Genomic DNA, 13,111 nt, shown 5'->3' with positions numbered 1-13,111 from the left:
ATAGCGGAGGAGCCTGATGTGGGGCTCGATCCCATTACACCGGGATCACGCCCTGAGCTGAAGGCAGAAGCTTAACCACTGTGCCACCCAGGCGCCCCTATGATCACATTTTAAATAACTCCCGTAGTCTTCTGCTTTCATCAAGTATGAGGCATTGGTAAATACTTAGTACAATTCAGTGTTTACAGGAAAAAGTTGTGGCATCTTTAAAAACTCAGTGATCAAGTTTTTTGCTACAAGATATAGGATGTTAGGGGTTACTAGTCAAGGCCAAAACTTAGGGCCAGGGATAGCTGCCATATGCCAAGGGTCAGTGCCTGCAGGGTGAGAGGTACCAACAAAAGCTCAGATGTCAGGAAGTGAAAGCAGGCCAAGAGTCAACAAGCAAGATGATTCACAGGTAATAAGACACCCAAATGTCGGGAGTCGTAAGCAGCCAGGAGCCTGGCTCTGCAACCACAGAAAGGCTCAAGCTCATAGCAGACTCAGGCCAATGCAAAATCTGAAGTTTTAAAGTTCAAGGTAGGCATCCAGGGGCCCAAGGGGACCAAAGCATACCTCTGTGCCAAGGAGACTTGGCTGATAGCTGTTTCTGGGTTCTTCCAGACTTGTGTGGGTCAGAAGTCAACCACAGAAGACCCTGTCTAGGTCCTCCAGGGCAAGGAGGTGAATCGGGCAGCAGGAAGTTAGATCAAATATAGGAAGAAAGAAGAAATACACTTTCTGTGATAGTTGTAACACACTGTGGTGGAACCCTGTCATAGCAAAGCATTAGAAAAGCTATACATGCTTGCATTAGCAAGCCACGCATCTGCTATCCTTTCTTGGGAAATGGAATGTGGCTGTGTTCCTTCCTTTGTGTTTCTCAAATGATTGAATATCTAAAATTCTTATAGCTCCACTAAGATTGAAGCAACTATGGCATTAAACCCTCCACTGCAGGTTCTGTGTGTTACACTCACCTGTTTCTTCCTGGAAGAGGTCGAGGGTGATGTTGGAGGGCGACGTTGCTGTGGGGTGCTAAGAGGTAGATGGAGACAGGCACAAGTCAACTGTTTTAGAAGCCTCACTCTTAGACTGCAACCACAAGATGTCTAGGGATGTGTAAATAACTGCCTTAGGCCAATTTTCTAAAAAATGGTACCTGAAGCTAAACCTTAAAACGCTTTATTGGGAAGTGCAATCCCATGAAGGATGGAGCAGAGTAAATAGGAACGAGCCCGCTATGAAGCTGGCCATGGCTTGATTGTAAGTGCCATCGATTTCTTGTTCTTGCAGGACGTCTGCAGAGAGATGGTATGAAACTATTACATCTCGGGTCTGGGGGTGGCGGGGGGAAGAATTATCCTCTGGCTTCCATTTCCGATGGATCAAAGTTTGCTCCGCAGGGTGTTACCCCCACGCTTCCAGGTTGTACCTCCTGGTCCCTCCCTCAGCTGCTGGGGAGGGTAGATCCAAGAGAGAAACCGCGGCTTCTGCAGCATAAGCCACTTTCCTCAGGGCAAGCCACAGTATGGGTGCGAGTCACTGGCACTTCCCACCCCGCTGCCCGGAGCACGCAGCCTCACAGGCTCCATGGGGTGGGCGCTTAATGGGTTCTGAAGCATCAATTAACTCAAAGCCCAAGAGTAAGAGGGAAGTCCAGGGGAGGTCCTGGCTGGTCGTGCCCCCAAGTGATGCCCCGGCCACAGGTACAATACAAGCCACTGCTTCAGACCACCTTGATCAGATTGTAAAACATGTGTCCAGATCTGGGGTGATTCATCAATTGAGCCCAGTACTATGACGTTTACATGTTTCTTATCACACAGTAACTAACATCTTGGAGCACATACTGCCCAGAGCACTTAATATATAATCAAATGTATGAATCTCATGTAATAGATATTGTTTTATGTCCTATTTTTTCCATTTAATTTTCTATGGTGAAGAATTCCTCATCTCATTCGATATTCTTCAAAAGCATTTTTCACTGGCAACAGCATATTTCATAATATGGATATATAGCAATTTATTTCACTTTCCCATATCATTGAACACATTGGTTGTTTGTAATTCTCTGCTTTCATAAGTCATTCAATGTGTGCAAGCCAGAGTTGTCTAGCCTATGTTGTTAAAACAAACAACTCTTAAATCTCGGTGGCTTAAAATAACAGAGATTTATTTTTCACTCATGTATGGGGTTAGCAAAGGATCTCTGCACATCATAGTCACGTAGACACCAAGTCTAACAGAGAGGCATCATCTCGAATGTCATTGGTCACTGTGCCAGAAGGAAAAGAGAACTCTGGAGAGATTCATGTTGGCAATTAAATGCATCCTGAAATGGGCACATGCCACTTCTGAACTCATAGGTCAAATCTATTTGCAAGGCCCCACCCAATCACAAAGGAGCCAGAGGGGAAAAAGAACAAGACATGGCAAATATTACTCAGTGTGACATCATTACAAATGTCCTTGCACCTAAATCTTTTTGTGTTTTGCTACTTATTGTTGCTACTTATTATGTTTTGCTACAAATTGTTGTAAGAGACAGTGTAAACATTTTTATTGATGCATGCCCTGGAGTTTTATATTTTATACTCTCCTCTGTAGAGGGGTGTAGGGGCCTGCAAACTACATTTCCCAGATTCCTTTGCCTGCTGGGTAGAAGCCATTTTTTTTGTTGTTGTTTCATCTGGCTCCATCAGCAGTCATGAGAGCCAACTGCAAGTGATTACAGTCTCCAGCAGCAAGTCCAGAAACACCAACAGAATGTCAGCTCTCTGCGCAGGGTTGGTAGTGGTGCTTGTGGTCTCTGGGAAATACCCATCTTCCCCTTTCATTCTTCCAGCTCTGCTAACAATTTTCTAACCAACTCCTGTGTTAGATTTCCTCCGCCTAAGATGCGTGATTGAACACTCACTGATATACCATATGTGCCAAATTGCCCCCAGAGAGTTTGTGCCAATTTATACCCAGTCCCTAAGCATCTGAAAATACCTATTCCCTTTAACCTTCACCACAAAAAATGTTTTATATTTTCATTTAAAAATTACCTTCTGATTTATAGGCCCTGAATATTTTGTTGTTTTAATTTGTATTTCCTCGTTAGCTATTGAGACTGAATTTTTAATTCGTTTGTTAGCCATTTGTCCTTTCACAAATTGATCACTCATCATCTTTACCTCTTTTAGGGCTATCTCTACTTTCCATTGCTTTGCAAAAGACCTTCATATATTAAGGACTTTCATCTTTTCTCTCTTATTTATGTTTCAAATATAATCCCAGTATCATTTGCCTTTTAATTCTGTTTATGGTGTTTTATAACATGAAGAAATTAATTTAAAAAATTAAATCAGTTCTACTAATTTTGCTATATGATTGCTGCCTCAGGATTGGATTTTGAAGATCTAATTAAGGTTTTAAAATTTCCTTCATAAAATATAGTTTTAACCTATTATCTGTTACAGTTTAACAGATAATGAAATTAGAGATGTGTGGCTTCTTAAAATGTTTTTTATTATTTCTCCTTCCTACCTCTTCTTATCCAGATCACAAAGGGCTACATAAAAGGGCAGAGAGGATGGTTCAAAGCCAGTGCAGTGAAGTGAGATTCCCTCTATGGAATCATGGCAGCTCTGCTCTCACTGGCCAATGAGCCCTACCCACAATGCCAATGGAAAGTGGTCCATGAAATGGCTCTCCTGTGGGTATTGCTGTGATGTGAGAAGTAATGGTCAGAAGCCCAGACCTCCAGTCCCAGCTGTCTGATCCTCTTCCTTTACTAGGGCAGCCACTTCCCTCATTTCGATATTCTGTCTTGAAAAGTGGTTTTGATTAGTATACAGAGACTTCTCTGGGCACTAACTCACACCCACATCATACTCAACATTTTTATCTCATACCCTCTCTGTTGTCCTTGCAGGTGGTTTAAGGAGATGAAATTATGTGTTGGATGGATATATATCAATAACTTATAAAAATTTCTACTCAGTATTTCACTGAAGGTTGTCGTTTTTTTTTTCTCCCTTGGTTTCTGTCTTTGCTTTTATGCTCAGAAAACATTTTTTCCATCTCAAGATCAGAAAACCATTGATCTTTCTTTTCTGTTTGTTTGGAAATAGTAGTTTACCCTGAACAGTGAACAGTGGTTGGGCCCTAGAAAAATCTTCGAGCAAAAAGCCATAGCTGGTATGCAAAAAAATAAGGTATCTGCCTTTTCTTTCTTTCCTAACGATTTTTTTTTCATTATGCAAAGCCTAATTTTCCAGTAGTCTGTTTCTCTTCATTTCTTTCCTACAGACTGTTCTATGGGCTCAGGAAGAAAAGGGAGTGCTGGACAGGATGCCCATGACTTCACACTTCTCAGAAGCAAATTCTGCCCCTTCCTCATTATGGTAGTAGCCTCATAGCCCGATCCCTCTAGTCCAGAGGTTGGCATACTTTACCTGTGAAAGCAAATAGTAAATCTTTTAGGCTTTGCCGGCCTGGGGAAACGACTCCATTCTGCTGTTGTAGTGTGAAGCAATCTTAGGCAGTGTGTAAACTAATGAGCATGTTTCAGTAAAACCTCACAGGAACTAAAAGCTGTCGACTCCTAGCCTCTGCGCTGTGGAAGAGGGTAACCTGGTGGGTGTGATTAATGGACTCTTCAACTTTTGTTACTTTTGTGTAAGTCAGGAATGCCAACCGATTTGAATCTCACAAGTTTGTTTAGTTTGGATGTTAGTTAATGCCATTAAGTGAGACCGTTGTGACTGGTGTGATTTCTATGGCTGTGAATTAACTGCACTACCAGTTTGTCTTGGAGGTGAAGTGGGGAGCAATCATGAGGTAGGTCAAAGGCCTTGCCTGAGAAGTGGCTGATGGCCTCAGCCCCCAAAAGTCTGTTCATTATCACGGGTTGAAGCTGTTAGGCTTCTGTGACTCGTCAACGTCTGTTCCCCTGATGTCCCTGTAGTTTGGGAAAGCACTGGCGAAATCCTGACAGGCTGCCGCAGCCAGCTCCCTACCCCTCTTCAAAATACTGTCCCTCAGTACTGTTCACTCACCATCTCAGTTTTCACGAAAGAAAGAAACTGCTTAATTTTGCCTTTTTATCCATTGTTCAGAGCAAATTCTAGGAGTCTCTATTCTTCTATACTTTTTTTTTTAAAGATTTTATTTATTAATTTGACATAGAGAGACAGCCAGCGAGAGAGGGAACACAAGCAGGGGGAGTGGGAGAGGAAGAAGCAGGCTCCTAGCGGAGGAGCCTGATGTGGGGCTCGATCCCAGAATGCTGGGATCACGCCCTGAGCCGAAGGCAGACGCTTAATGACTGCGCCACCCAGGCACCCCATATTCTTCTATACTTTTGATCAGCTTCACTCTTCACATTTTTTAAAAAAGATTTTATATATTTATTTGACACAGAGAGTGAGAGAGCACAAGCAGGGGGAACAGCAGGCTCCCCGTTGAGCAGGGAGCCCGATATGGGTCTCGATCCCAGGACCCTGGGATCATGACCTGAGCTCAAGGCAGACACTTAACTGACTGAGTCACCCAGGCACCCTTGACTCTTCACATTTTTAATACACATGTACTTCAGAGGAAGAATACATAGGATATAAGAATGCAAAATTTTTAAAAAATCATTTTAAAGCATCCGAATTGGACTCAGATCTATGTCAAATAAATTAAGCTTACATCTTAGCTCATATTTACGGGTTTGGATATAGACTAGCAGCACCTGCTACAGATACCTTCTTATGTGGCTTTAATGAAATCTCCCCCCAAGACACATGTATACTGAAGGACAGCCCAGCCACTTGCAGTTTTTACTAAAGCTTTAAACATTATGTATCCATGCATATTTAGCTACTTGCAAACAATGGTCGGCAGCAGGCCATCCCTGTCTCGTTGAACCCACCTCATCAGCAGAGGACACTCGATTAAGGGCTGATCCAGATTTTGTGCACTCTGAAGCTTATAAAACTATATATTTTAAAAAAAGACAAAATTAGTCATCAAAGTCAATATTTAGAATGAAGAAAATTTATGACAATTTATTTTCTAAAAAGATGACAAATAGCACAAACATTATAAAATCCAGAAAAATAACATTACACTTTAATATAATTGACTTTCTAACAGGTCTCTCTAATACCTGTCCCTGACGTTGTGGCTGCTACCCTTGAATTGCCTCCACGAGACTGCAATTTTGTAACATCATTTTTCATAAACAGTAGAAATAAAAGTTAGTCTTTCCTCTACCGTAGTTCATCAAAATATTCTTTTTTTTATTATTGATAGTTTAGAGAAGTTTCAGGTTCACGACTTGTAAGTAATACTGTCAGGGAAACATGTCAGATTTATAGTCAAATTTAGAAAAATGTCTCTCAAGTTTCTTACATGAGTTCTAGGATTTCAGGGCAATGCAAATTTTGGGGGCAGTGAGTCATCTTTAATACTGTGTGAACTGACTGCATTCTTTGCTTTGTTAAGGCCTCTCCCAGGGTCTTGGAAGGGTTTTGTGCAGGTTGAGGGAGGGTCCTTGAAGCTTAAGTTTCCTTAGCCTCATGGTAAATTCATTCCTGCACCACATCCTACAGGAAGGTTCAATATTTCTTCATTTTTTTGGATCAGTCATGACCTGGAGAGGCTGGCTGGTTGCCAGAAGACTACCCCAAACCTAACCTTTTTTCTGCCTGCCTGAGTCTCTAGATATTGCCTGTTCCTGGATCCCTCATAGTGATGAGTGTGCTTTGCTCAGTTGGGAGGACAGAGAGCCCAGTGAACCTGATCTAGGTTCTTACAGAATCCATCCCTGTTTTCTGAACACGTTGCCCTGCTAATAACTTGGATGCAGCCCCTGCCCAGGCTAATCCAATTCCAGTGGCCAGCCTAGCTGCAGCTTGGCCACCCTCCCAGTTTGCCCTTCCTGTTAGTGTCCAGCCTGATCACTGGATATGACCATGAGACAACAGTAAGGGGGGTAACAGGTGGTTTACTCATCTGGTAGGAGTAGGCTTGGGTTAGCCAGTAAAGATGACATGGATAGGATTACAGATGTCTTTCTGAATGACAAGGAAAATACTGCAGTAGCTGGAGAATATATTCACATGTTCTTAATATATAAATGGCTTGAGTCCAAGTCTCATGAAAAAGATTTGCAGGAGGGAGAAAGTCGGTGGGGACAAATGAAGAGAATGAAAGAATGGAGGAATAAATGGGAAATGAGAAAGTGATTAAACTAATTGGAGATAAGGAAGGAGACAAATGGAATAGAAAAATGTGAAGGAATGGGGATAAAATAAGTTATGTATGTAGGGGGTTTGGGTAAAGAATGATATCTGAAGGCAGTAGTTGAGCTGAGTGAATGAATACATGGATTTAAAAATCATATAACAGCATCTGGTGCATGTCTTACCCACCTTTTATTTTATTTTATTTTATTTTATTTATAAAAGATTATTTATTTGAGAGAGAGACAGAGTGTGTGAGTGTCGGGGTGGGGGGTAGAGGGAGAGGGAGAAACAGACTCCCTGCTCAGCAGAGCTCAATCCCAGGACCCTGATATCATGACCTGAGCTGAAGGAAGACATTTAACTGACTGAGCCACCCAGGCGCCCCTATTTATTTATTTTTTTTTAGAGAGAGAGAGAGAGTGAGAAAGAGAGAGAATGAGAGCCAGGGGATCGGGGACAGAGGGAGGAGGGAGAGAGAGAATCTTAAGCAGGCTCTGTGCCCAAGGCAGAGCCTGACGCGGGGCTCTGTGTCACAACCCTGCGATTATGACCTGAGCCAAAATCAGGAGTCGGACACTTAACCGGCTGAGCCACCCAGGCACCCCATATTTTAAAACCAGGTATTTTCAAATTATTAAAATGAGCAATATGATAACACAATTATTAAGCATGAGAAAGAACTTTCTGGATTCAAAGAACTTCGCAGCCTAATTAAAAGTTCCAAGGATATAAATGAAAATACTATAATTCTATGAAACCATTTACAAGTGTTTTATTTTTCAAAAACAGTTTGATGCATGTATAACCATCATTATTTGCAAATAAAATATGTAGAGGAAGCTAGTAATTTGGTGATCCTTCTTTACTGTTCTGACATTTTTGGGAGATGTAAGTGCCACATGTCCTTATAAGAGATCTTCAATTAAAGAATTTAATTTCAAAGAACTAAATATTGTTTATTTTATTAGACACTGGAAATGAATCCCTGCTCCAGGGTCATTTAACATTTATTATTAAACACAGATCAAATCAATGCCTGCTTCAGGGAGTATTAAAAGCAACGTCTTTAGCTTGTGTCACCCTTTGCCTATGGGAAACTTTAATTTTAATATCACTTTGAGATATAGAACAAACTTAGAAACAAATCAATCTTCAAAGCAATTCATAGAACTTCCACTTTATAAATTATTCATAGGTAGGACACTGCCCATAATAATAGAGGCTTATCAGTCTCTCCTTTGTTCTCTTAATCTATGCTATTGTTTTTCTATGCATTTTACTAGGAGCGTGGGGAGAGATTTTCAGGTCTCTGTAACCTCAAGTATTTCTTGGGTGCTAATGACAGAGGAGATGGTGTCCGCTGCCTCTTAAATTTTGGATGTTTTTATTCCATTAGTGCAAGTGTATTGAACAAAGTAATGAGATCCTATCAAGAGTGAGAGGCCTTAGAATCTTCTGACCTACTGTTTTTTTCTCCTTTCCATCAGTATGTTCCACGAATATGCACAGAGACGTCCCTGTCTGGGGGACTGGGAGGTTGAGGCTTGTGACAAAGTGAACTTGAATAACAAAGGAGAAAAAAATGAATAACGCGGAAAAATTTGAGAAATAAAAATGAGGGTGTATTCGCATCAAACCGGCTATTCAGCAAAGGAGAGAGGGCCCTTAGGGGTCAAATACCAAAGCCCTAAGTTTTAAGGTAGGGCTGTCTGCCTTCTGTGCTGACCCATTATCAAAGCATCTCACAGCAAAAGGTTACATTGTCACTTTCACCCAAACTGTACTTTCTCTCAAATTTCCTTTATTCCATACAGCTGGCATCTTTGGTCCCCTGTGATTTCTAGTAGTTAATACCCTCCATCTATCCCTCTTTCATGATCTTCTATAGACCAGAGGCTTGGTGGGTTTTCCCCTTGATCTGTGACCTATCGAGGCCGCTGCACTGCACCCTTCTTGCAGCCTGGACGTTTGGAGAACTATTCATTAGAGGGCCTTCAGCTGTGCTTTCATCTTCTAGTACCTATTTCTCCTTGGTATTGTCTTTATTTGGTGGTTTAAATATAGATTAATTACTGCTATAGGGGTGACAGGTGATCTCAGTCAAGGTCAAGTCTGATTGCGTTGGGGTGGCAAAGCCCTTAAGCATTTATATTTGCATGAGTTGATATCTATTGGGACATTGTTGTTAAAAGAAAATGAGAGGGCTTTGTGCAATGGGAAAGGCAGGGAGTGGGAACCAGCCAGGAGAGAGGAGAATGGAGGACTGGCATGGTGTCTGTTAAGGCGGTTGGAGCTAAAGCTGGTGAGCCGACTGTATTGAATCGGTTGAACTTGGGTAAGTATGACATGGAAAAGATCTCCTCCCCGTCCCTCACCCCCTGCCCCTGGCCCCGGCCCCATCTCAGCCTGCAAACATACTCTGTCTGGTTTCCCATCACCACTTCTGACTGGCATGTTGGCCAGATTCCTTAGCTTTTCAGTCATGTTCACAAATCAGCACAGTCTGATTTTCACGTACAGAGAAGTCTGACTCCATGTCAATAACAACTTCCATGTCAGACTCACGTCAAAACTCCTCCCCTCCCCTGCACAGGCCGGCCTGGGAGGCAGCAGAGAAGGGGCTTTCGCTTGCCCTTTCACACCTTCATCAAAATCCCTGTTGCTCTATGTCCCCTCCTCCTCCTAGACTGAGGTGGTCTCCTGCTAGGGCTCCTCAACCCTGCTCAGATTTTTTGGTGGGACCCTTTCAAGATGACTTGAGTCTAGCTTCCTTCTAGCATGCCCCTTGGTTCCCAGGGTAAAATCATAACCCTTGCCCAACAAACCATGGGCTGTCCCCTCTGTTGCCTTCTCTCTTGGCCCCGACATCACAGGCAGCTCCTCCATCCTCCTCCCTTCAGAATTCTCTAGGTAAGAGGAAGCCCTAGTTCTTAGATTCACATATACCCCAGAGCTCCAGGGGACATACATCAGGTTCTCCTAAGAACTTGCTCATGGTGCCCCACCCTGGGCCCATAGGGTTCTGAAGTCTAAGTCCTGCATCTCAGTAACCATCTTGCTGGAGGGAAAGACACTGGTCCCCCTTCGTGCAAGCTCTGGCCACTCTCTGGTTCTTGAGAAGCCCTCTGTCTGGCTTGAGTCTGGGGACCCCAGTCCCCATCAATCTGGCTGGCAGCTCTGTGTCTCCATGACGCTAAGCCGTCTTTATAATTCTAGTCTCGTCTCCTGTAGATGGTTGATAGGGTACAGGGAAAGTTCTGGTTTGGTTCTTAATTAGTGAGTCACCCATTTAACATCTTGTTACTGTTCTAGGAAAGACCAATACTCAAGGTTGACAAGGAAGCCAGAAAAAAGAATGGGATCATGTCAGTCCTGAGCTCAAGTGAGGTGCCCTGTGGGGACTCCCAGAAACCACTGAGGTGACTTTGGGAGACATGTTAGTTTGTGAGGACTGCCATAACAAAATACCATAGACCAGGTGACTTCAAATAACAGAACTTTATTTCCTCACAGTTCTGAAGGCTGGAAGTCAAAGGTCAAAGGGTCAGCAGGGTTGGTGTCTTTTGAGGCCTCTCTCCTTGGCTTGCAGATGGCTGCCCTCTTGCTCTGTCCTCACGTGGTCTTTTTGATGTGTGGACATGCCCCAGGGATCTCCTTCTCTTCTTACAAGGATACCATCAGATTGGATTAGGGCTGTACCCTAATGGCCTCATTTTAACTTAATCACCTCTTTAAACACTTTATATATAGTCAGATTCTGAGGTACTGGGGGTTAGGATGTCAACAATAGGAATGTTGAGGGAACCCTATTCAGTCCATAACAGGAGAAGAAGGTTGAGGCTGAGGTTTTCTGGCCCCTAGATGCAACCCCGAGGGTCCTGGCTCCCTCAGCACACCCTCACCCAGTGACCTTTGGTGTGGCGGAGCCTGGAGTCCTGCCGGCAGACCGGAGGGGATGACCAAGCTCCTGACATTTAGGCACTGATGCTAATTCAGTCCGTTGGAGCTCTCAGTCTTCCAAAGGGCAAATCAGTCCTTCAGAGTTAACGATTACTTTCTACAACATTTAATTAAAGTAACATTTCTTTCTTTAAAAAATAACAAGGAATTCCCAAGACAACTAGTCTTAACCATCTAATATCAGATTAGAAACAATTCACTTACTTCTGTGTCTACCCTAGTCAAGTAGAAAATTGAGCAATTATGTGTGTGTTTGCTTAAGTTATGCAAACAATGATCTTTAATAGGCCACATTGTTTTGTTTTTGTAGATCCAAACTTTATCTGACTTAAGTGGTGTATTTAGATCCGTAGCATTAAAAATTTTTTTGTTTTTAATTTTAATTCCAGTGTAGTTAACATACAGTGTTACATTAGTTTCAGGTGTACAATGTAGTGATTCAACAATTCTGTGCATTACTCAGTGCTCATCATGATAAGTGCACTCTTTGACCCCCTTCACCTATTTCACCCGCCCCCCAACACCCCTCCCCTCTGATAACCATCAGTTTGTTCTCTGTAATTAAGAGTCTGCTTCTTGTTTTGTCTCTTTTTCCTTTGTTCATTTGTTTTTTAAATTGCACATGTGAGTGAAATCATGGTATTTGTCTTTCTCTGACGGATCTATTTCACTTAGCATTATAGTCTCTAGTTCCATCCATGTCGTTGCAAATGGTGAGATTTCATTCTTTTTTATCACGGGGTAATATTCCATTGTATATATACCACGTCTTCTTTATCCATTCATCTATCAACGGACGCTTGGGCTGCTTCCATAATTTGCTTATTGTAAATAATACTGCAATACACATAGGGGTGCATACATCCTTTTGAATTAGTGTTTTTGTATATCGGGGGTTAATACCCAGTAGTGTGATGACTGGATCATAGGGTAATTCTATTTTTAATCTTTTGAGGAACCTCCGCACTACTTTCCACAGTGGCTGTACCCAGTTGCGTTCCCACCAACAGTGCAAGAGGGCTCCTTTTTCTTCACAACTTTGCCAACACTCGTTGTTTCTTGTTTTTGATTTTAGCCATTCTGACAGTTGTGAGGTGATATTAGATCCATAACATTTTGATGAGGCTATTTTGATGCAGCAATATTGGTGCAGCTCTTTTGATGACAAGATATTTTGACCACTCTAAAAAAACAAAGAAAAAAAATCCTGTTTACTTACAGCTTCCAAAATTATAATACTACGTGTAGAACAGGCATCCCCACTCTTAGTCTCACCCATCACAACCCCACTCACAACAAAATTTTTCTTCTCCAAAGATAGCAAAAAAAAATTTAAAGATTTTATTTGTTTGGGGAGGGGGCGCGGGAGTACACAAGCAGGGAGAGGGGCTTTTTTTTTTTTTAAGATTTTATTTATATATGACAAAAGAAATTTTAACATCTCTGGAAACAAAACCTTGGAGGGAGAAGAATAAGAAAGAAGGACCTAAGAAAACACAACTCCAAAGAAGTAGGGCACTTTAATTTTAATGCTCATTCTTGTGACACCCTCATCTTTGCAAATTTTGGGGGACTCTGGTTGATTTTGTGGAATATTTCTGGATCCTTTGTTTCCCTTGTCCTAACACTCTTAAGAGTATGGAAAATTTGGGACCAATACCCTTATAAGAAATTTATACTAATAAGTATACTGGAAAATAGAATGCAATGCATACGAGCAACATTAAATGTGTAACAGGTGATCCAGGGATCAGACAAAAAGTTAAGTCGTTTACAGACCAGTTTATCTCATCCAAATGTGACCCAAGCCACCTGGTTTCTCTTTGCAAACTCCTCTGAATCGTCTGCGTCTCTCCATTTCTATAGACTGGTGGAGCCTCTAGATGCCACCTGGTCTCCTGAAACACCCTGTCGGACTTCCCTGGTGTCACCTTCTGACA

General features: G+C 42.2%; 1 long non-coding RNA gene across 1 annotated transcript in view; it reads left to right on the top strand.

The window, feature by feature from the left end:
* The window catches only part of LOC121100989, a 34,117-nt gene extending 21,006 nt beyond the window's left edge, over positions 1 to 13,111 (top strand). The window contains exon 3 of the long non-coding RNA XR_005832802.1: positions 13,038 to 13,111. This is a non-coding gene — a long non-coding RNA (uncharacterized LOC121100989). The remainder of the gene's footprint in view (positions 1 to 13,037) is intronic.

This window comes from Ursus maritimus, unplaced genomic scaffold (assembly GCF_017311325.1).
Source record: "Ursus maritimus isolate PB19 unplaced genomic scaffold, ASM1731132v1 scaffold_6, whole genome shotgun sequence".
NCBI classification, from domain to species: Eukaryota; Metazoa; Chordata; class Mammalia; order Carnivora; family Ursidae; genus Ursus; species Ursus maritimus.
The sequence above is the reverse complement of the archived record's forward strand: the minus strand, read 5'-3'. Positions and strand labels throughout refer to the sequence as shown.